This window comes from Ixodes scapularis, unplaced genomic scaffold (assembly GCF_016920785.2).
Source record: "Ixodes scapularis isolate PalLabHiFi unplaced genomic scaffold, ASM1692078v2 PGA_scaffold2__306_contigs__length_199485367, whole genome shotgun sequence".
NCBI lineage: Eukaryota > Metazoa > Arthropoda > Arachnida > Ixodida > Ixodidae > Ixodes > Ixodes scapularis.
The window spans coordinates 199,109,789-199,135,222 of NW_024609857.1; the positions used below are offsets into that span (position 1 = coordinate 199,109,789).

Below are 25,434 nucleotides of genomic sequence, written 5' to 3' on the forward strand. Positions count from 1 at the left end.
GCACAGCAACTAAACGGCGCTTGGCGTACAGGAGCGCGACACACCGAATCTATTGACAAGCCGCACAAGCTCCTTCCCACCGCACGGTTATGACGAACCTGGCATCCCGTGGATACGGGTGGGAGAAGCCAAAATTATTTCGATGGTAAATTAATTAAAGCCAGTGTAGAGCGGCAAGGTACAAAGTAAAAGAGACGGCGACATTATGAAGTTTCTACGAACGTTTAAGTATTTCTTAGAGGTTTGGAGACTCGCTTCGAGCACGTGCGGGGAAAGGCACCTTGGCTGATCTATTTATTGACCGTGCAAGCTGTTTATATTTGAATTAAAGACAACATTCTTGAACTTGTTTGTCGACGCACGAAACCCTCACACTTGCCAGATATTTCGTGGTTCCATATTGCAGCGAGACGGAATGCGATGGAAGCTGTTGATGTGCTATGCCGATACCGGAACACTGTCGTTCAATAGATAGCACGTCAATTCGTTTCAGGCGAGACATGAACATGATGTTTCGGCTTTCCATTCGAAGTATCTTGATTCTCTGGGCAAAGCATCCTAGAAAGGGCAGCGCTCCGACTGTCTTCTCATCTCAACTTTTCTGTCGCTGTGCTGTCGGTAACCTTCCGTTCAATAGATGAATTCGTTTTCAGGCGAGATGCACCAATAAACCTTTCCCGCAATGCTAACTGATGCTTCGGCTTTCCAATCTAGGTATCTTTATTCGCTGCAGCTGGACTAAGCAGTTTAAAAAGGGCAGCCGTCCCACTGTCTTCTCGGCCGGCAACTTTTCTGTCGCCGAGCTATCAGCACGCTCATTCGATAGATCACTTTGTTCTCAGGCAAGGCACATGAACAAACCTTTTCCGGAATGCTAATTGCTGTCTTGGCTTTCAAATCAAATTGTTTTTACCTGCTGGATTAACCACTAATGACTGAAAAGGAGCAGCTGTCCGGCTACGCCTTTTGTTTCAACAATCTCAACAATGGCACAGCCATCTTGTTTGTGGACGTGACATCACGGAGCGCAAAGAAGTCACTTGTGCTCCAAGAAATGCTCGGAGCACGAAGAGCACGCTCGAGTGTCAGTCTCCGGCGGCGCTCCCCTCTGTTTAGTGAAAGGAGCGCCAAACGCTCGCAATGTGTAAACTATAAGAATTTCCTTTGAAATCTCATAAAATTTTTTGCAACAGCGCGGCACCGCAAGAAAAAGGCACAACTTGTCGAACGTCAAGTCTCGCCGGTCTTGCGGCGTGATCAAAGCTTCCTGGGCCTGCCAAACTGCTGCGTCTCTGTGCCTTTTCACGCTTGGATACTTATCAAGAATCGATGCCATGGCAGAGCTTTGAAGGTATGTCGCACATAGGCGTCTTCTCTATCACCCAGCTGTTCCAGCGAGTTGCTATCAATAGGAAACGAAATCGGTGGTTGCTATTATGGATTAACCATGGCTATGTTCCAAATCTATTTAAATGGATCACATGACAGCACAAATAGAGCAATGCTGTGGAAGAAGGTAGGTTTTCGAAGGCAAAAGTATGAAGCGGCGATATCTGAAGTTTTTCAAACGTGGCCCGTCCATATGGTTGTGTGCAATCTGTCGTCGTCGCCATAGCTTCCTACCCCTCCTTTGTTGCCACTGGATCATGCCCGCTTCTGGACTGCAAGTGCCGCAAGTTACAAATACAGTCGTAAGAGTAAAGTAAAATGCTGCTCCAGAGGCACATGCATCTTCATGCTCTTTGCACTCACGAAACAAATCCACACGGCGTTAATTCTTGATCGGTATTCAAGCGTGCGAAGACAAAGATGCAGCACTTTGGCATGCCAAGGAAACTTTGATCATGCCGCCAGAACGGTAAGACTTGCGTTAGACGAGTTGCCCCTTTTTCTTGCGGTGCTGAGCTTTCGTAAAAATTTCCACGTGTTCTCAAACGCAATTCTCACCGTTCGGGGTTTTAACAAACTTCTTCGGTAAATCACAACGAACGAGCAGAAAACATGTCTTCAGCTTACTGCCGCCCAGCCTCCGCAACGCTCCAAAACGTTGACTGATAATCTTTGTCCCAAGGTGGCCATCCGGTGGCCGCACCTGAGCTGCAACGACCAAGCGGAGACACGCGATCCAGCAAATTGTCGTGGAGATCAATGGTATTGCTTGCACGGAGTACTTTTAGTCTTCAGAGCAAACACAAGTGTCGCTGCGGTCGCCACATCTTGATTGGGTCAGGTGTACCGTGACGTCTGGTGGCAGACTCCGCTTCGCGTTCTGGCATCTGGCTGGCTTCCCTGCGCCCGTTTCCTCACGATCGGAGGTTTGTGATCATGCTGACCTACTGTTCAGCGCTGCAATGCAATTTCCAAAAAGAAGCTGGTATCATATTCTACCACCCAAAAACTTCGAGATTAAAAAGAGCATGGACAGTCAGACTAAGGATGGGAAAGGCACCGTCAACATCGGCCGTTGTGAGCTGTAAGCACGTTGAGAAGCGGGGCTTCGTTTACCCAGTGTAAAAGGCGCTGGGTGAGACTTATGCCGACAGAATTTTCATAGCTTTTCCAACCGTGTTTGTCACGTTTACCCTTATAATTGGGTTATAAGTATGGAAAGTTATCGGTGGAGGCAACTCCCGTCGATGAACCCCCCCCCCCGCCCCCTCCACACGATATAAGGCGGTTGTGCAAGGGGTTGTGGAAGCGGCGGTGTAAGTGTTTCAGACACTGAAATTCTGTTCTTTGCAGATTCATGAGTTAAGCACGAGACACATGCGCGAAAAATCCATCCGATCCGACGTCCGATCCGACAGTACGACTGCCTGATCCGAAAAATTTGGTCGCTTCAGGCGTCAGATCGGCGATCCGACATGCGTCAAACGCGCCAGATAGTTTTGCACGGCGGACGGATTGTCGGATGCGTCCAGCCAATGACAGCACAGCTAGTGCGGACGTCATGATGACATACTTGGTCTGTCGGGACGAATAAGAAAACGGGACGGGCGACGGGAAGCCGGACGCGTGGATCCCGCTGATCCATTCGAGAAAGATGGCCCCGGCAAAGAATGCACACGCTAACAAGAACGAGCTCCTAGCTTCGCTCGTGCGAGCTAAACCATCAATCTGGGACCAGAGATCTATGAACGCGGACCTCCGCTGGAGTGCTTGGAAGTTGGATCTCCTGGGCGGAGCCGAACGGATCGTTGTGTCGCTTGCAAGATCGGAAGTGTGTGCGTGTGTCTCAATTCGGAGCGGCGTTCGGACTGTCGGATCGGACGATTCTGCCGTCCATTTGTCTCGCGCTTTAGGAGAACATCAGACCCCGCTTTGCGGGCATACAAATGGCATTTAAGTCAAAGGCCTTTGGGCGGTCTCACTTGTAATTTTCTCCCCATGGCCCAGAATATATTTAACATGTTGCTCGAGCAGAGTGCAGCTTTTTCGCTGAGACGTTTTTGTTTAGAAACAAAGTTGAAAAAAACCTCTTAATTTATTCAAATCATCAGCAGCGTTGATTGTGCAGGATGTAAATATATTGCAATGCTCCTGCAAGTGTGGTGGCATTTCTTCCTTTTCATATACCATCTGTGATTCATGCACTGTCTGCCCTGGAAACCATGCTCGGAATGTTGGTTGAAGTTTCGCCTGCAGCTACAGACCATACCTCAATAAGGCCGCATATAATAATTCACATTTCCTACGTAAAATGCGCACAAAAAAAAAACAACAAAAAAAAACGAAAGTAATATGCCGACAGCTAACGCCGTCTCGGCCTTTGTAGGGCGAGTGAGGGGGTAAATTTTGTCCTCAGCAGGATGTCGCCCCGGCTCGCTGTAAAAGGTCGCCTCCCAAACTTCTCGGTGCTAATACTCTGACCATACAATGCACCTGTTATTTGTTTGGCCCCTGGTCATGAAATCATTCTCAGTTTGCCATTCCATCTCACCGAGAGCCCGATTTTGGTCATTGAGGTCTCAACCGGCTTGCACTGAAGAAGTATTAGCGAGTTCGTTTCACGGCACTCGTGCCCACGCGTGTCCACTCGCAGCGTGGAGCGGGTTCGTTTCAGCCGGCGCTCCACAAGTGGTTGCACCCTCCGAGTTCGTTTCATTGCTGACACCCCACGCGTGCATGCACTCGCTGCACTGAGAAAATCGAGATTGCGCCAAAATGCAATCCCGTCGTGCCTCGCTCCGGCTAGGCTGGCAAGGTGCTGGAGCAGATGACGAAAGTTTGTCTGCTACGATGTGTCGCAGAACTGAAAGGAAAAAAAGTAGATTTTCTGATAGAAATTGCGTCCCGCGGGCAACGGAATCAAACGCGAGCTTGAACTGTGAGCGTCTCCTATTTCATGAAGGAAGCAGTTGACAAACTGTGCTTTATTTGGAGGTTTTAAGTCGCTCTGTTGCCATAAAAACGCTGAAATATACCAGTGTGTAAAGAAATGCTCAGAACAAATGCATCAGCGGCCCCCGAGATGTTTATCACCAACGTGTGCGGGTGAAAAATTGAACATTTGTCGACAAAACTGCCCCAGCAGAAACTTTGACTGCCCAATAAGCATCAGAGAAAGCTAAATTTAGTGATTTTACCCGAGGCTTGGGCAACATCATCAGGTTTAACATTTACCTACTTCAGCTAACTTGCCCCGTCATATTTTGTTCGAGAAAGCTCTCGTTCTCGATGCCCTCACCAAAGCTAATATCTGATCCACCTGTAATGACGATCGAAATCGAAAAGTTTTGCTGGGTATTCCAGCAGACTAGTTTTAATGCGTACCCTTTCAGTGGTCCACGCATAATGCCGTGCTGAAATGGATCAGGCTTCTGCTCGGACAGCATCATCCATTTTCTTCAGTGTAAACGGTTATGAGAATTGAAAGATCGCAACCAGCTGCTTTGTAGACAGCTGGTTGCGGAAATTTACGCCGTCTGTAACTATCCCTATGACGGCCGTGTTGCTTGAAGTAATCGCAACTCTAAACTAAAGGCTGCAGCGACCAACGTTTGTAGATAATCGTTGGTAGCGACTGTACTCTCGCATTCCCACCCATCACTCCGAACAGCAAGGCGCCAGTTTCGGTTTGAGGTCGGTATTCTTTCTACAACATAGATGGCGGCAGCATCAGTCTTCCGCATTTGGTGCATTTGGCGAATTGGTTTGAGTCTAGTTCTCAGTGCAACACTCTGCGAGTGCAATGCATTCTGGGAGAGAACTTGAACGGTGCCAGTGCGTGTGAAACGAAATCGCTATAAAATACCGCTACCAGACGCATCGCCTGCTAACATGAGGGAATAATAATGAGTTTGTTTGCTACTAGGTAGGTATCATTCCCTGACAGAAACAAAACGACGAACAGACTGGCAAGTCATGTGCGAACAGAGCCAAAAAGGGACAATCGTCTGCTATAAATTGTGTGCTGCGCAGAGTGAGATCAAAAACTAATTGAAATATGGAACATCGGCTATTTTACGGATGCAATTGTCCTGTGCTTCGTTTGGCTATGCTGATTTGTTTTCTGGCTGTGTGTAACTTGACACCCACTGGTGCTAAAACAAGAGCTTGGGACAAGCACCCACCTTACCACGATATCAATCTCACTATCCGAAAGAGTATTGGATTTAATTACTGAGTGCCTTTTCCATTGACAAGAAGGCCCCAGCATTTTTTTAAGAATGCCAGTAGGGTTTTGTTGTTGCATCTTTATACTCGCAACTCATTCACTTTGCCAATTTCGTTTTTCTAGCCTGGCTCAGCTGGCAAGCTGAGCAGCGAGTCTGAAACTGTACCAATATTGTTTCCGGTCAGACTGTCCATTATTATTTATTGTTCTTCCCTGCTATTGTGATATGTCTGCACTGTAGTCATGACAGGGGCTTGAATGGTGGCTCCTACTTTCTACACATGGGTCCTAGGAAACATTTTGTAAGTGATGAGGTGCCCACAATCACGGGCGTCAGCAAAGTGGCGGAAAAGGGGGGCGGGATTATTCTGAAGGGGTGTAGCTTTCAAACCTATAACTTTAAAAGAAAACAAGGTTTGCCCCCCTCCCCCTCCTTTTCCTGCAAAACATACTGCAGGTGCCCATGCCCGCAATTTAGGCCAACGGTTCTGGAAAGAGGGTTTGTGGAACCTCTCTGTAAAAGCATTTTAGGAGTCTGCAAAACTCTGCCGGCAATAATTTTTTTTTAAAATATGATTTGGGGCATTGAGTTGAGCCCAGCCCGGCCATGGCACATTCACAGCTCTGGGAGAAAAAGGAATCTACAGAAGAATACCTCTTTTCACTCTTCCCCCTTTTTATTCTTGGTAAACACGTTTGCAGTCCACCCCCCCGCCCCCTTCCCCTTTTTTTACATTGCCTGGCGCCTCCCATCACTTCTGCCAGTCCGAAAAGGGTTTGCTTGCCACGATTGGCGGTTTCCTTCTTTTCTCTATAACATCCTTTCTGCTAAAGTGAAAAGAGTGTAGACGGAGCTTCTTCCCCTCACCGTACCATCTTAACCTGCAACATACTATACTCTCGGGAACAAGATAATAGCCTTGTATCTTTTCTGCCGCCACAAATGCTGTGCTTAGCATGTTTTTGGCAGAGGCTTTTGCTGCCACCACATGCCACGCTATGAAGTGAGTGCCTCGGTGTGTGCGTGCCACCTGTCGCATAAAGCAGTGCACTTTCAAGCTGCGTGGATGCAATGACGGCAGAAAAAACACCAGCAGAGCGGACAATACAGAGCATGTTATTAACAGCACTGGTTAATTCCCAATAAATCACAATCTGAATCATTACTGTAAAGCCATTTATTTTTGCAAATCGGTCACAGAGGACATAATCGCGGCCACTAAATTTTGCGAATTATAGACGCCTGCATTCAAACTCTTAAAGAGATTATAAAAGCAATTTCGAAGGTTTATTTGACGTCTGAAATGGGCGTCGGGCTCATCTCAGACACTGTTGACCAAGTTCCAGCCCGAACAGAAGTTTGTGTGCCGCACCAATCAATTAAACAGTTGTGGTAATATTTGCGCGGGGACGATGCCTGAGACCCCCCCCAAGACGGCGGCAGAAAGGTGAACTAAAGTGCGCCGTCAAAGCGTGACGACAACGGGCTCCTCGTCAGGCGATTGCTTCAAACGGTTTAAACGAATGATGCGCTCTTGGTTTAGAATTCGGTAGTGAGATGGCATACAAAAAAGTAATTTGAATGTTGGATAATTTTTTTAAAGCTGTAGTTCGGAATTAATAGGTTTCATAGTGTGTATAGGAATAGGTTCCATAGCATGTGTAGCGTGTGGGATGACAAGGAAGAAGACTTGTGGAAATAAATGACAGCTGTATGCTGTGCTGGTTTTGAGACGGTGGTGTGTATGTTCCTTTTTGTTTCCTTGTCTCAAGGAAACAAAATTTTGACAGCAAATTTTGAACCCTGCTAGTGCACACCTTTCTGATCCAAAACTGACTTCGAGACCCAGTAGGTTTCAAAGCCGGTTTCAAATAAGAAAACCAACGCAAAAGTCAACTTCGAAACCTGGGATGTTTTGAAGTGATTTTTTGGCATTAGTTCCCAAAAAAGATATGTCATCAGTTTGGTGGCCGGGAGCTAAAAGCATTTCATGCTTAAAATCATACTCATCAGTGCGGCCTTTATTATTCTCTGACTGAATCAATTCTGCTTTTATATGCAGGAGGGAACCATTTGGCTTTTCGAAGGCTTTACTGTGGTCATGGCGGCCTACTGGCTTTTCGGCTTCGCCCATGGCCAGAAGACGTACAATACGAGCTGCCTTCTTGAGAGGCTTTGTCTTATTCTAATCTACTCACAGCTACGGCCAGTTGCAATCAAGGTGATTAATACAATCAAGAAAACACCTGTAGCCTGATTGCTGATCACATAGTGCAATCGCCAAAGTCTGTGAAACTCCTGCCAGGATTGTTCCGATTTTCGAAATCATTAAAGGCTTTGTTTGTTTTTCTTGAGATGGCAGCTGCAAGTTGTGTGGCTCACATACCTAAGTATGCTTCAATTCATGACCAGCTTTATTCATTTATATTCATCACATTTCTCTAGTTCTTCGTGTTGTTTCTTAGTCATCAAACTAGGTATTAGGCACCTGTATGGAGTAGTTACATTTTGTTTTTACGTTTTTATCAAAACGGTTTGTGTCACCCTGTCTGGAATTCATCACCCTTACTACGAAATGTCAAATTAATCTCACGTTGAGATACTTTTTAAAAGTGGAGATGACCGGCATTAAATGTTGTGTTTCTTTATCACTCCTGTTCATACTTTGTATATTACTTCAGTCAAAAGACACCACCAGTGTTCAATATGCCCCGTCCGAGCACAAGCTTTTCAGCCTGGATAAGGTGAGCGTGAGTGAGCACGTACTAAGCAGTACCGAAGGTAATGAGCGTGCACTGCTGCATTTTCAAAGTTTCATAAATGCTCTTTTTTAGAAAAAAATAAAAGCCAGGCATTGTTGTGGTATATTCATAACATTGTGGCTTTCTTGAAGAATGCGGGCATTCTGAAGGTGTTGCCGAAGGCTTGCCAGGGTGACAGCGCGGTCGAAGGCGACAAGTGCGAGCTAGTACACGCTCTATCGCAAGCTCTTGTTCTGCAAAAGCGCTTCTCAAAGTCGCTCTTGCATGCCTGTAGCCTTTGCTGCCCTACAGTGGTAATGGTAGGCAACTCCGGCTGACACAAGAAATCATCCCATCGCTGCCACACTCCGTTTCCCTTTAAAGGGCTGGTGAACCGAAATTTGGATTTCAGAAAACGATGCAGAAGCCGTAGGCGGGACGCTACAATCCCTAAAACACTACTCGTAGTCACAAGGCGATATCTCGAATGGACGGCCGTATTTGGAGAAAGAGGTTGAGATTGAACGAGACCGATGAGGCGCATGACGTCGAGATATCTCGTTTTCTCCTCTCTCTGCTTCGCCCTTTCAAGGCGGCGAAGTCGTTCCCTTTCCTTCTCGGAGAAACAAGACAAACAAATCTGTCAAATGCGCCTCCTATTTTTAAAAATAAGGTCATCCATTCCAAATATCGCTGTATGAGTGATGTTTTGGTGTTTGTAGCATCTTGTTACACGCTTTTGCCGCCGTGTTTTATGGAATCCAGATTTCAATTCAACATCCCTTTAAGTGCAAGTGAAACTGAAATGCCAAGAATGAGCACGTTGTCCTGAACGACAGTTGCACTGCACAAGCGCGCATGCTTAGCAACATTCAAAGCATGGAGCTTGCTCTTAAAGCCTCTGCATCAGGCTTCCTGTTGCAGCTTGTGGTACCGAAGCAAGCTTTTGGGCAGACACTTTTTTATAAGCAGAAACTTCACCTGGCACCGCAGAGCTCCGACCGGTACTCGGAGTACTTAGTTGCGGTACTTTAGATAAAACAGAAGGGCAACAGGTGAAGTAGAAACTTCACCTGCACCGCAGTGCTCCGACCAGTACTCGAAGTATTTAGTTGCAGTATTTTAGATAAAACAGAAGGGCATTGAGCAGTGCAAACTACGATTATTGTCAGGTAAGAAGTATTCAGTTGCAGTAATTGTTTTGCTTTACATACAAAAAGGCTGGAGTATGCTTAAATGCTGGGCTAGCCCAATTGCTACCAGGGGCCCTATGCTACACGACGGGACCAAGCGGAATCAAGGGACCGGGAGCCATCCAGCGACCTGGATGCAAAGATGGTTTCAGCTTTCACGGGATTGGTGCCACCCGGATCTTGTCCCAAAGGGCCAGCAGCAGCTGGATAGCCTCGCATTGCGATGCGGGGATGGGGATGCCGAGCGAGCTCGGGGCATGCCGCCCACTCAGTGTGAGGGCCAGGTGCTCCCACTGACTGGCTAGGTGCATGTTGACGAGTTCCTGGAAGGTGTTGTTTACACTTAGCCGCCGGAGCTTGGCGTTCGACGCGTATGGCGGCACCCCCAGTGCCAGCTAGTACCCCTTGTGAATAATCACGTCCATCTTGCCCTTACCTCTCGACAGCAGGTTGAGATACGGATTTGCGCAGGCGATGTGGCTCACGACGAGTGGTTGGGTCAGCCGGATCAGGTCCGACTCCTCGAGCCCGTGTCTGTGACTCATTATCCTTCTCACCATGCGCATGACTTGCGTGGTTGTCTTGACGAGTCGGTCGACCGTGTACTTGGGTCCGCCGTCCCGCTGGAGGTGAAGGCCCCAGGATCCGAACCCGCTTCACCACCGGCACGGGGGTACATCCTTTAACGTGAGGCGGATGTCCGCCTTCTTCTTCTTCGGGAATTGGCTTGCCCGCGCGGAGGAGCAACAGCTGAGACTTATCGGGGGCGCGCTGGAGGTTGCCGGCCTCGAGGTAGTTCTGCACCGTCTCAATGACTTCTTCGAGGAAGTCTTGCCTCCCGCTGTCCGATCCCGACGTAGCCCAAATCGTCAGGTCGTCCACATAGAGTGGCATAGAGTGTATGCTTCATCCGGGGAATCTGTTCCAGTAGAGGAGGCGGCTTGCACATCGCCAGGTAACAAGGTGGGTGACAGGACCGAGCCTTGCCGATTGCCCTTGCTCGGTATCGGGATGGTGCTTGTGCGGATGGACTCGATTCCGATGGTGGCCATCCAGTTGCTCAGGAAGTCCCGCACATAATCATACATCCAGGGCCCGCACCCAGTTGAGGCCAAGTTCTCGAACACCAGCGTGTGACTGACGTTGTCAAAGGCGCCCTTTATATCCAGGGCCAGGACCGCCCGCGTTGTCGTACAGGAGATTCTGTCAAGGATATCCTCCTTGATCTGAAGCAGGACATCCTGCGTGGAGGTGTGACCAGAACCCGAAAATGGTGTTCATGGTGGCATTGAGTTCAATACAGGATGGTCCCCTCAAATATTGCTGTAAACAGCTGATCAGGGCATGGGCATTTAAAAAAACTGAAATGGAGTGTCCAGGTCTGTGACGCTTGGCGGTATACCTGATAACTTCTATTTCTTTTGGATCCTTTTCAAGGGAGTATATTTTCTACTTCGGGGCACTTTTCTTGTTTCTGGCACTTACTACTGCAGGAACTGTTTCACCCTCACTTTCTTCTTTGCTTTCACAGCACTCATTTGATGTTAATGTGGAAGGGAATTGGCCCGATTCCACTCTTCGTTCCTACGTAAAATGTGCTGGCGTCCAATACCTGCCACAAAAAGGGTACTTAAGATTCCAAAAAATAACTAAGAGTCTGTAAACATATGATGCCAGCATTTCTTTTTTTTATTTCCAATGAGCAACATTATATTATGCCAAAACTCTCCCTAAATGGTAAAACATATAAAATAGCGCAACAGAAACAAGGACAAGAAGTAAACAGGACAGGCGCTAAACTCTTAGTAAAACATATTTTATATGTTTTACTAAGATGAACCAACTAGCCCAACAACGTACCTTACTCCCTAAATGCACACTGCATTTCACAGCGCGCTAAACTCTGCCGGAAAAATCGGCGCCTGCACGTAAAGGGGCGTCGTTTCCTCAGCAGTGTATTTTACCTTGTGAAATTTTAAGGCGCTCCTTTCTTTTGCAGCTAGAACTTCCTTAAAAATACTAAAAATGCGTTCGCCACGGACGACCGAGTCTTCCACCGGCAAACGCTGTCGTTTGCATACGATACGCCTTGAAATTTTCGCCCCATGGTCGATCAGGCGCCGATTTTTCCGGTTGCGTTCCCATACCTTGAGCCACCCAGAAACACCGCGCGCCCCCGTAGAGAAAAAAAAAAAAAAAAGAATGGAACGGCATTGAGTGTTTTGTTTACTTACCGACTTTGTGCGTGGACCGCGCCACGTTGCGCTGCCTGTTGCACCCGCGTTTTGGAACTAATTCAGTTGACAGTTCCCTCCGAAGATGAAGCCACTGAAGCCACGGCGGTAATCGGACTGGTAGGCTGCTCCCTTTCGAGCGGGCGGAAGAAGACTACGAAGAATTCGGCAGCGAACGGGCGGAAACTAGATTACGTACAGCTTCAGTAGTCGACGCTTTGTTTTCTCGATTGCGTTCGCGGCGTTCACCGTGGACTCGCGCACTCGGCCGTAGCCGAACGGCCGAACCAGCTGGACGGCTGCCGGCGCGCGTACCGACAACGTCGCCATAGCAACCACGCCGCGAGTGTGGTTGCCAGACAGAATTCACACGATTTTTTTTTCTCGTCACTCACGTTGAGTTACTAGAAGTTAGGCGCGTATCATTATAATACATTATGCTGTAAGAAGTTATTAAGGGATATGTGTACCTACCTAAGACAAATGCAGAAAAAATATTATTGAGAAATAAAATTGGCGTAATCTTTTCATATCTTGATTAAGACCAGCGTGGTCACCGGGCTAACCGATGCGCGAAATAGGAGGGCATATATACCGCTCGGGGCACTTGCGGGTTTGTATTAGTAGGATGTATGTACTAGTTGTTGTGTATTGTGCAATTGATCAGTGCTTGGATGCCCTTGTGTATGTACAGTGTTGTGTGTATGTCCATGTCGTAAGTGAATGTAACCGCGCGGTGGGCAGCAAAAAATCTGCTGTTTTCTTTTTTCAAATGTTGATCACTTTTTTTTTTTTCGTCGCTAGATGGGGGTTGTCGCCGCCCAATTTGAAAAGTGTGCCGGTTGGTGGTCTATAACTATTAGAGAGCTGGATGCCATTAGTCCATCCGTCGTGTTGATCGCTCCGAGTTGTTCGGTTCCGCTGGTAGCTGTGTCGTCGTGTTATGCTGCCTGATTGCAACAAAAGGAGGTTAGGCGGCTTCCCCAGCGCGTGTTCTAGGTGCTGAATGCCGCTGTTCACGCACAAGCGTTCATGAGTGGATAACGCACGTAACAGAGGTGAGCACAGGCAATAGTTAATCGAGAGCCACACGGAGCGCGAGTGCGATACCTCCTAGCCGCTGTCGACAGAGGGTGTCGGAGCGATTCGTTGTCAACTTGTCGTCCACGGCAAGTGGGCGTTTTGTTCAATAAAGCCAGCCTGTCAGTGTTTTGTAAAGCTATCCCTTCTTTATAAGCGTTTCTGATGCGATGAAAATGCGACCGGCATCGAGCAGGCCGAGCGAGACTTCGGCGACAGTCTTGGCCGTTCATTCTCCAGCGGTTTCGGCCTTACTCGTATTATTTGCGGTGTTGGCGCTTGGACATAGAGATGTTTGGAAAGTTTTTTGCGCCTACAGATGACACCAAACGAGCGTGCGAGCCGTATGCTCTTGCTCCGGCGAGAAGCCGCGTACGGCTCGCCAGGCTCGTATCGCCTGTCGCATACTGGCCGCCATATTGTTTTTAGGGTGTTAGCAGTTAACACGATTTTCACCACCTCCGGCGGCTAACACCCTTACACGAATAAAGGCGTTAGCCAGAGGACGAGCCATTTACACGAATAAGGGTGTAAAAATTTTAAGTGTGTAGTCCCCACCAGCCTTCGAGAAGAGATTCTTCAAGCCTGCCACGACGACCCAACTTCAGGACACCTCGGTTACAGCCGAACACTAGCCCGAATACGTGAAAAATACTACTGGCCCAAGCTGCCGAAAACCGTCCATCTCTACACGCGATCGTGCCATGAGTGCCAGCGACGCAAGAAACCGCCGTCAAAGCCAGCAGGTCGCCTTCAGCCGATTCCCCCTCCAACCAAACCGTTCCAGCAAATTGGAATGGATTTGCTGGGCCCTTTTCCACCGTCGACCCTCGGAAACCGCTGGATAATCGTCGCCACAGATTATCTTACGCGTTACGCCGAGGCGAAAGCCCTTCCTTCGGGGACTGCTGTCGAAGTCGCGAAGTTCTTCATCGAGTCCATCGTCCTCCGGCATGGCGCCCCCGAAGTCCTGATCACAGACCGAGGGTCATCGTTCATGGCGCAGTTAACCCAGGAGATCCTTCGTCTAAGCCAGACGGACCACCGTCGGACAACTGCATACCATCCGCAGACAAACGGTTTGACGGAGCGGCTCAACAAGACCATCGCCGACATGATCTCCATGTACGTCGACGTGGAGCACAAGACATGGGACGAGGTATTGCCATACGTCACATTTGCCTACAATACGGCCGTACAAGAGACCACAAGAGTGACGCCCTTCCAGCTGGTGTATGGCCGGAAGGTGAAGAATATGCTAGACTCTATGTTGCCGCACGATCCAGTCGACGACGGAAGCGATGACGCCCAGGTGGTTGCTCAACGGGCAGAAGAGGTCCGCCAACTGGCAAGACTACGAATTCAAGACCAGCAACATGTCGACGCCGGCCGATACAATCTTCGCCGGCGTGACGCCCACTATCAACCCGGAGACCGGGTATGGGTGTGGACACCAATACGGCGCCGCGGTCTCAGCGAGAAGCTTCTCAAGCGCTACTTTGGACCCTACAAGGTGCTTCGCCGTCTCGGGGACTTAAACTACGAAGTCCTTCCCGACGGAACCCGCCCATCTGCAAGACGTCAGCCGCGACCCGAGGTAGTGCACGTCGTCCGGCTGAAGCCGTATTACGAACGATAGGACTCTCCACTCTCGTCGACGAGTGAACTGTGGACTGTGAACTCCGGCTAGCAATTCTGCTGTCCTTTTGTTTTTTTGTTTTCCGTTTTTGTGCTGCATCGGGACGATGCACTTTTAAAGGGGGGGGGATAATGCCGCGCCCAGGGCTGAGAAAGCAACGCTCAGTCACGGACCTCCAGAAAGTTCTCGTTTATTCATATACCGCATGTAACTTCTATCATTTATTCCTGCTTTTGTTTTCTAGAAAGTGCGTGTTCATTCTCGCCCGATCACGCGACGCTCGAGCCGCTTTCGCCGAGTCTTCGAGATAGCGACGCACTCTAGATAAGAGGCCGCCCGCGACCTTGTCGAGTCAGTTTCGCCTCAGCGTTCGACCTTGCTGCTTCGCCGCCTTCGACGCCCGCGACGCTCTGTTGTTATTTTTCTATTTCCTTTTATTTTTGGCACAAGTTCGCCACATTAAACGTCTATTTCTTTCTGTGTATTTATTGTTTCTTTTGGTCACCACCCGTGACAATATTAGCAGTGGTTCTCAACCATTGATGTTTCGCGGACCCCTTGTAGAAAGGCGTAGATGATGGAGGACCCCGCTCGGGGTGAGGGGAATAGAAAGGTATAGGCTATCATGATAATGATTTAATAAATGAATATAACTAATTGCTAGTGTGAAGTAGACTTATCTCATTGACACACGCACGAGAGTACTCACCCAAAAATTGGAACGTTTCTTAACGACGTGAAGAAAAACAACTAATATTGTCGTGCTTGACTGATAAGACATGGCTTCGCGGACCCCTATAGATGCCTTCGCGACCCCCATTTGAGAAACACTGCAATATAGAAGTGGTGGCATTGTCCCAGGTCGAGAGACCCCAAAAAACGGGACATTTCGGAATATGAATTGGCTGCGATAAATAGTTGGTCTGTTTTATTGTCAGCTAGTAGCTTTTCACGACGGTCTCGACGCACTGCTAAAATCCTTGGCAGAGAGAGTATGCCTGTAGCGTGGCGCACACACACACGCACGCACAAAATATATCAATGTACTTATTAATATGACCTCCCCCCCAAAAAAAAAGAAAACGATTTTCGTATAGAACGAGTCAAGTGCGACGGGTCAAAGCGAGATATTTTTGAGAATGGCTGTTTTGAAAAGGGCCAGGTGAAAAGGGCGAAACGAGAACGGACTCAAATGAGGAGGGTTGAAATGCGAAGGACGATACGGGAAAGGACCAAATGCGCCAGGTCCAAGAGAGAAGATCTTTTTGAGAATGGTTGTTTTGAGAAGGGCCAAGTGAGAAGGGCGAAACGAGAACGGGCTCAAATGATAACCTCCCTCTAATAATAACGAGAATATTCTGCTTAAGCACTCCAGGCAAGTTTTTTTGTAATATTGCATTTACTGGTACTGGGAATTCCTTTTTTTAACCGAAGTATCGTTGGGTACAACTTTACTAGACAGGCGAGCTGGTTAATATGACATTCTACAAACCGAGATGGAGGCTTCGAAGACATACGTTTCAATTGAGACGGATGTGTTCGTCCTTCTTTGTAGCCTCCGTCTCGGGTTGTAGAATGTTTTAGCGTTGTGTCCTGACACAAGATCCGAAATGTGTCCAGTTATTACTGAGAACTGATGCCAGTAAACTGAATCGTTTTTTGTTTTGTTTTTTGTGTACAATCACAATTCGTCTTGATGCAAGGATCAGACTTGGAGGCTCATGGTGTCTGCACGGACTGTCCAAATTAAGGGCGTGTCTCGGCTTGAAAGTATACTATAGACGAGGTTTAGAATTTGTCCAGATTGGATTACTAACGGATAGAGAAGTTAAAGAAGGAGCCAGGAACTCCTTAGCTTCTGTTATACATCCTCCTCTAAGAAATCCCACCCATTATTTATGTTATCTTTTTTTTTCAGGCGACTTGTGGCAATGAACCCGCAGGAGGGATCCCGGCAGTCGTCAAGAAAAGTTGCTCTGGTGCATCTGAAGGCGCAGGGAGCCCTCCAAGAGTTCTCGAAGTTCCAAAAGAAGTGAAAAGAAACTTCGGTGCTTGTTTAGATTAATCTTTCTTTTCTATTGTTAATATTACAATTTGTTGTATTAGCCAAGATGGTTCTTTTCGAGATGTAGCATGTCAGCATAATTTTTGGTCACATTTTTTTAGGAGACTGCTCACTTTGATTTTTTTTTTTTATGGCTGAGCTGCCCCCCAAAATATTTGCGGCATGAACTGTGTTTTTTTGATTGTGTATCTGCTCTAGTCATTTAAAAAGAAAAATAAATGTAAATATTTTTGAAGCAGCAAACTGTTCAGTCTTCTTTGCAATGGGTCCGTTGCTATGGGTTGGAACCAAAAGGACCAAGCGTGAACTTAGTTTGATAACGATTTTTTTACAAATGTTTATCTGCCTTTATCCCCGTCACTACATGTACAATGCTCTCTAAACTTGACGTAGCATGTGAACACTTTCTCATGGCATTCCTGGCTGTTCTATTGAGTATATATGTCACAGATTCATTGTTCTGTTTTCAGGATAGTGCTCGCATTAGATACGACAGTTCAAATTTTCCATACATACAAGTTTGGGGAACATTTGCGCATTGCAGGTAATTTTATGTTGCAAAGACGTGCATCAAGTTGCGCCTGCAAACTGCCAGGACATCCCTGTTTTGCATGTCGCATATCAACTTTTTCAAGGAGGAGCTTGGCATGTGACATACAAAGCCCGGATGTACTCATGAGTAGCGGCAGTAACATAAAATGGGGCGAGTACTATCACAAACAAGACTGAACTTTTTCCGTACGTACAAGAAACGTAACCTGTGTCGTTTTGGACGCATTGGAACATGTAATGTACTTCGTAAAAATGGTACATGTTCTGGCATGGCTTGCAACAGAACATGTGCTGCTGTGTGCCACGATGGTACATTTCCTGTAGCATACAGTACTTGTTCCGTGATGATGGTGTATGGAACTTGTTGTGGCTGCCCATACAGCAACAGCATGTCCCGTACCAAAGAAGTATGGAACATGTTCTGTAGTCCGGTAATACAGTACATGTTGTGGCAACAAGGTTAGCATGTATGTGTCCCATATTTTGACAGGAGTTTTTCTAACAGTGTATCTACACGGACTCCAGGGAGGCATATTCGGAGTGCCGTAACGCAATCAAGAGTCAGAGCGAACGGGTGCGAAATATTCACGACGTCGCGAAACGCCTACTGCATGACAGGAACGTCACACTATGAGTAGACTGGGTCCCGGCACACGTGGGTATCCGGGCGAACGAATGGGCTCACAGCGAGGCACGAGCAGCACTGCGCAGATCAACCGTGTCGGACGCAACCAACAACACAAAAGAACCCAGACACGCCCCAGCGCCGAGTGAAACTGGGCCGCCGGACGACTTACCAGACTCCGCGGAATTAGCGGCAATTGCCAAGAAGGAACGTAAAGCCATCCTCCTCCGACTGAGACAAGACGCCGCCGCCGCGAACCGTCACAACCGAGAGATCCCACCGATGCCTCCAGACCTGAACCGCAGGGCACAGGTCACCATAAGGCGGATTATCACCAAAACCGCTCTCACGCCGGCCCTCAGGCACAAGATGTTCGGCGATGATCCCAACAAAGGCACGTGCCGAGCCTGCGCAGTGCCGGCGACCACCTCGCACCTGGTCTGGGAGTGCCCAACCTACGGCGCAGCCCGGGAACGCATTCTGTCAGAGTTACCGGCAGAACACCGACCCACCAGCTACATCGACTGGATTCTACCCCAGGACACGTCGCTCGGGACAACTCCTGTGGAAGCATCTCTGCCTCTTCGCCCACGCAGGCGGAGGGCCTGGAGCCCTGCTTCGACACGGCCCGCCAAGGAAATCCCTCGTGTCTCTCCCCCGCCGCTGCTGATGCCGTAGGACAAGAGCAGCCTCGAAAAGGCCCACGAAAGACGTTTACAAACAAACATGGGATTTTTGTTGGTTTGACTTGTGAAACCCTAAGATCTGAATATTTGCTTTGCTTTACCTTAGTTCGGAGCGCAGCCAACGCTACGGGCCGATGAAGCCTCTGAAGCAGCGCCAAGAGCGGGAGGTTAAGCTGTTCGTTCTCTTTCTCTGGCTATGCGGTCGGGCTAAACTAGAGGCCCTAAATAAGCTACCCTTCATATACATCTTGGTATTTAAGGGGATGGTTGTCAGTTATCTGAAATCACAGGAAACGCTTTTCCGTCCTCCAGAAATGTTTAAGCAGTTCGAGAAGAATTAGGAATTAGGAAAAAGGGGGAAAAGTGCCGATACTCTAAGCGTAGCTCATTTAGCTCGCAGGCTAAACCAAGTGCGGTGGGGGATCGTTGGCCGAGTGTGTTGTGGCACAGCAGATCAGAGCACTTGAAGAAAGGCTGGATCGCGAGCTCCGTTCAAAGCACGGAGCTCACGCTGCAGAACCTGTAGCAACTAAATCCCCTTGATGTGCTTACGTTGGTCTTTCAAGTAACCCCGAATGTGCCAGTGCACGAGGCCCGTCTCGAGCAGCCCTTGGAGGCAAATCGCGGCCCAGCACTAAAGTGACTGGCCCTTGAAAGCAAATGGCGGCGTAGCACCCGCCCGTGGCACCATTCCTGCCGCTCGTGCGTCAAAAACATGTTAGCGCCGCGATACCGAAAACGTCTTCGAAACGACCGCGGCGGCCGCGGAAAGGGGGTTCCCGGGCAGGTGAATGACGGGAAGGCATCGGCCGATCCCGGAGCAGTGGTCATATTTCCCTGGGGATCCGTAGGCGGTGCGACCCTGTTCGGATCGTGTGCTCCATTCCGGATCTGGTCAACTGATCCGGGCGCGCTCCAAAACGCCCAGTGGATTTAGCCATAAGCGCTTAATATCGGCGAAGCGAGCGTTAAGAAAGCGAGCCGCCGCGGCAGCCGCGTCATGGCTCTGATAGCACGCACCGGTCGACGGTCCGCCGTTCACCTTCCTATCGTTTGCGGGTGTACGTCGATCTGAAGTTTTGGGGTTTTACATGGGACAAAGGATGTACCTTTCTTTTTTAGAGTGAAGCAGTAGCGAACATAGCAATGGCCGCCAGTGAATTTGTCTGGACCCTTCCTATGGCGCGTGCTTCCTATTGACAGGCATAGCGAACAAATTATGGCTTTCATATAATAAGTTCCACGCTCCCGGATTTGTTAACAGCCTTAGCAGCAATAGCGTTGATCTAGAAAGTCTAACCTTTAGAGACTTGCGCTCATTATATGCTTGTACAAGATCTTTTTCTCTCTTAACATTTGAAAAGAGTGCTTTTAGTTTTGTGTACTAATTTGTTACATCGTTGTTTCTAGAACGCTAGTATGTTGCTTTTTGTTTCTTTTCCCGCACGCTTCCTGCTGGCCATTTTAGGGGCCCAGGGACTCGTTAAGCTGCTTACGGCAGCTTTTTTTCCTGGGTCCCACCATCATAAAGGATGGCAATAAAGCAATATTGTTTTTATTATTTTTTTATGAACACCCTGCGTCCCCGAGTAGCAGCTACCGATCACCCAGGGAACAGCGCCACGCGTGGCCACTTTTGAGTCAGCGTAGGAATAGCGGTCGAGCTCTGCCGCCGCTCCCGCTCTCCCGCGCTTGCGCCAATGGGCGCGTTCAGTAGCGGCTCCCTCAGCTACAAACGGAGTCACTGGAGTCGGAGTCATCGGAGCGACTCCGACTCCAGTCGGAGTCATCGTTTTTATTTTCTTGTCGTTTTAAACGACAAAAAAAAAACAAAAAAACTGCGGCTCCAAGCCTGCTTCTACGCAATTTCCGCTTCCTCCCCTGTGCCAGACGGTCTCCGAATAAACTGGAAGCAGACGATGGCGAGCACGATCACTTTTATTTGACTCTGATATTGAAGAAGTCTTGACAAGGTCGTTGAAGAAAAAGCGGGTGATTGGACACATCAGCGCTGCTGTTCGAAGCGATGCAACGCCATCGAGTCCTTCGCATGACGGTGCAAAGGCATCTACTGTTATAAAAACCGACAAAAACGGCGTCAGCACACCCAAAATGTAAAACTCGGCGAATCTACGCCGCCGGTTGCGATACTTCTATACGGCCATACGTTTGTTGTGCCCTTCATAACGAACTTCCTATAAAATGTATTCGTATACACCAACACATGTTTACGAACAAACCGGAGCGCCCGGAGCGCCCCTAGCGGACGACACCGGCGCCGCGCATGCGCGATGGGGGTGTAGGCAAGAAGCTCGCCGTCGCGCATAAACAAACCATTGAAACGCGATGTTGTCGGCGTCGGTGTCTGTCCCCCTGCCCTTTTTCGCGTTCAAATTGTTGGTCCTAATTCTTCCTGGCGATGACTGACCATCTTGAGCGCCGTCAGCGAAATTACCGAGGCTCGTTACACCGCAAAACTTTGCGTGAATAATGTGACATGTGGCGATTCATTCCGCGTGGACGCCGCAGATTGTACGCTAAAGCCTGATTCGCATGATGAGATTTCGCTCGGAATTTTCAGTCGCGACGCCGCTCGGGCTGCAAAAGCGTGAACCGTAGCTGAGATGGTCGACGACGATACTGAAAATCGCAAGCAGAATCGGACCAACTGAATTAGGCATAACAAGGCGGTGTTGGTCACTGGCAAGAATGACCAACATCTCCTTGTATCTACTGTTTACATCGAGCCTGCTTACCAACCTTCAAATTTAAGTCTTTTGAGGCCTGCACTTACTTCTTATTGCAAGTACCGGGCCAACATTTGGTCTACGGACCGGCCTCGTCGAAGGGAGCAGACGACAAGCAGAAACGTTTGAAAGAGCAGACGACGATTTGAACAATCAGGCGGCCGTTTGAACTTGAAGACGCACTGAATGTAGTCCACAGGTGGTCCGCACAGCTTGACAGTTTTCTGGCGTTCATGTTAGCACAAAACAAATAAATCTGATGACCACAAGTATCCGTAAATTCAATCCAAAGTGCTTCCCGCCCAAGCAATCGTTGTGCGACGGCGTCTGCTTTTCCCTTTTCAAGGCACATATCCAGATTTTCGGACGAACCAAGCACGTGAAAACTGACCTTCAAACCTTTCTCGACACTTTTGGTACGGACCCAGTCGCGGCGTTTTGACGAGAAGGCAGGTTTTTGTCTGGTTCCTTTCAAAATAACGCAAGAATACACGTCTGGCATGGGGACTTCTGCCCACAGCCCCAGACCGGAAGTGTGACCGACGCGCCACCACCGCGCCGTGACGTCACAGAGATGAGTTCGTGTATACACACGGGAAGTTCGATCGCGCTTGGCGATGAAGGTTTTGTCGGCCGAAGCGAGCGTCAGCCAACGTGCGCCCCGCAAACAAAACATCAATCGGGATCATGCTCTGCCTGAGTGTCCAATCGGCTTCCAAAGTCGCGTTCATACCCTGCCTTGTTCTGTTCAGCGCGGACAGGACTATCGTAAATATTGCCAACTTTCCGTGCCACGGCGATCAAGACACGGCGTCAAATGAACGTGTACGTTGTTTATACCAAGCAATATACGTCCAAAACTTACCTGGAAAAGAAATCCGAACGCGTTATTTGTCTTACCTTCAGCACTTTTCATTAACAAAAGTGAACAAACCGCACACCCCCGACAAAGCCGACGCAGCTTATCCCGCCATTTTTTTTTTCTCTTTTAGCGCCGAAAATTGTCCCCAGACAGGGAATGACGTCATCTTTAGCTCCTTTGACTCTACGTGCACCGTCTCCGGACTCGGTGCTTCGGAGCTTGACTCCGAAGCCCCGGAGTTACGTGCACCGGAAGTGACTTTTGGTCGTCCAGTGGAAGGATTCAGTGACTCCGTGAGTCCGGGGCCGCTACTGAACGCGCCCAATGTGGTAGGTCAATCGGGCATGTCGACCTTGCAACATTCAACGATGCACCACTGCAGTCGAGTTGCGACTGACAGAGCCGTTTCCCGATGAGTACGTGCGACGCCGCCGCGAGAGGCGCGCATATCGGCACAAAATCAGAGCTGTTTATACTGAGAGAATTTGGCCAATGGGCGGAGCTTGCTGCCCGCTAGAACCAGCGGATTTCGCAATAACACAAAATGGCGTAACTTCTTTGTCTTATTTATTCCTGAAAAATCGCAACGACTTCCTATGAGTCAGAGCTACAAAATGGCGGACGGAGGTAGTCATCCCCACGACCAACTCTATACTTACGACCACTCCATCTGGAAACACTCCAGCACACACCTCCGGAGGGCCGAGTTTTAGTGGCGCCTCGTGGCGGGGCCTGGAACTCAGTCTTTTTTTTCGCAGTCTCCTGCGCTGTACCAGGTTGTGTTGACCTCTATAGCGTTGGCGGCGCGCGAGCGTAGCCATTCCCTTAGCGAAAATCGCATATTTCGAATATATTTACGAGGAACTTAATATGCATATTTTTCACAAATTTTGTTGAAATTTAATTGGCCGCACTTGAGTACACTACAAATGTACTTTTACTGCATTTTTTACAAAATATTGTCATATTTTTCATGAACTCCAAAACGTAGGGCTGGCACGTTGAATGTACTTATATCGTATTCTTCAAGCAATGGACCTTTTCCGAGAAGCGTTCTGCGCACGCGCGAGCGCCCGATGCCAAGCTGTGGAAGTCGGAACGAAAAATCGTGGAAACTGGGAATGAGACTGTATATCAGCGAGTAGAACAGGTAACTGCAGCATATATATAATTGTGTTACACAAAAAAAGAACGTCGACGGAAAGGAAAATACGACGTTTGGGTGGACGCCACCGATGCCCCTCTTTAAAGTCGCGTTGGGCAGGCGCCGCTGCTCAGAGAGCGAAGGAACTGGTAGCGTAGCTCCCATTATCGATTGGTAGCGCAGGTAGGTCACTTCCTCGATTTTGAGTTCGTGCAGCCACCGCCTGGTGCCGTCGGTATGTGGAAAAGGTCCATTTTGGCATATTTCTCGAGAACTCTAAAATGTAGGGCTGGCACTTCGAATGTACTTTTAGCCTCCTTCAAGTTCCTTGGGAATTCGTAAGAAGAATGTATTAAAAGTGTATTTAAAAGCACCAGCAAACTTATTATAAACAGAAATATCTTCAAAAAATAAAGTTTAAGCAAAATTTAAGTTTTGAAGCTTATTCAAAACAAATCTCAAGCAGTGGAACAAAACTCTACGATTACAGCAATCATGGAGGGTTTGTAAGTGGCGGCAGTTGGTTTTACAACCTTTTTATTTTAATTTTTGACCTAATATGGTTCCTATACCGATAAAGTTGCACTAAATAGAGAGTTTTAGTAGATCGTTCCGATACCTCAGATAGCCCCGATAACGATACTATGCATGCACAAGGGAGACGGTGGCGGAGTATCGGGTATCGTTATCGGAGTCATGGGAACGGTCTACTAAAACTCTGTAATGTAGCATTCCGTGCAATTTTATCGGTATTGGAACCATATCAGGTAAAAAATTAAAAATAGGAAGCTTTTAAAACCAACTGCCGGCACTAAGAAACCTTCCATAATTACAGTAACCTAAGAGTTTTCTTCCACTGCTGGCGATTTGTTTCGCATAAGCTTCAAAATTTAATTTTTGCTTAAATTTTATATATTTAAGATACTTGTTCTTAATAAATTTACCTTTAAACTATCCTTGGCACTGGGAGATGTATATGTGCCAATTTACACATGCAGTTCTACGAAATGCAAGGAAGAATGACAACAGAAAAAAACTTTATTCAAGAACACATATATGAAAAAGAAAATCTATACACAATGTCAGCTTCCAGAATATGCATTGATCTTTATACAGGGCGTAAAAATAGTGCGAAAGAAAATTGATAAAAAAAAAATAAAAAAAAACCTTCGAGAATGTAAAACATAAAAGTAGGTTAGCTACACTGTGACCCTTCAAGGGGCACTGACATGGTATTTACGCTAGCCAAGGTTTCTATTTGTACACGGAAGCCTACCCCGAGGGCAATTCGCAGCTCGAAATTCGTTTTCTTTCCGCCCGAAAACCGCCGACCGAGCGATCGAGAACTGGACGGTTTGAGTCGCGCTCACTCTTGTTCGTGGGCTTGTTCGGGAGACAAAATGTGGCCTTGTTCAAGGTGCAAAATGACTTGCAAAACAAATCCATGCCTAAAAGTAGGCTTTAAATGACAAACAAAATCAAATGCTCGCTTGACGTTTAGGTGAGGCTAGTATTTATCGAGGACTCCCCTGCACGGCGCTTGCACACTAGAAGCTGGCAACAGGGCGAACGTCCGTTGAAAAACTTCGGGCAGGTATAATGTACTCACCATGAAGGCAGCAAGCCTGAACATGTAAACCGAAATCACTGGTACATACCGCAATCACAAGTGAAGCTGTCTTAAACACTCAACGTCGCGCGCACAAACACAGCATAAACCTCCTTCAACTTCAAAGTCGGCACAGAATCCATACACTTCGTGCGGGCACCGGCGAGGGCCTCGCCTTCGAAGGGGTGCCCAACCACTGCGGCACCACTGGGAAGCAGGAGGCCGACCAACTGGCCAAGCTCGAACACGAAAAAAAACACAAAAAAACACGAATGTTGTCTACGAAACTTCGCTGAACTAAATGGGCCGGAATGTTTGGCTCATACGGAAGCGGACGTGGGTTCGGTCCCCAATTTAATTTCGTTTTTTTTTTTTACTTTTTGTTTTGTCGAGGCATTTGGCGATATTTACGACATTTCGTCGACGAACGAAAGTTGTCTTCGAAACGCGCTCGAAATGCACGCACTCCCACACGGAGCCATCCTCCAATCAGAGCACGGCCAAGTGACGTCATGGCACCGACCTGCGCGTTTTATGGTGCCTTAACTTGCCTGCAAAGTTGCTCTTTTTTATTTTTATCACACCTCAAGCGTGACGGTATTCGCTTAAAAGCCAGCCCATAAACAGATCCTGTGCGAA

At 48.1% G+C, this 25,434-nt stretch overlaps 1 pseudogene; it reads left to right on the forward strand.

Moving 5' to 3' along the window:
* LOC115317133 overlaps positions 1-18,425 on the forward strand; it is a 35,572-nt pseudogene extending 17,147 nt beyond the window's left edge.
* The last annotated feature ends 7,009 nt before the right edge of the window (positions 18,426-25,434 follow it).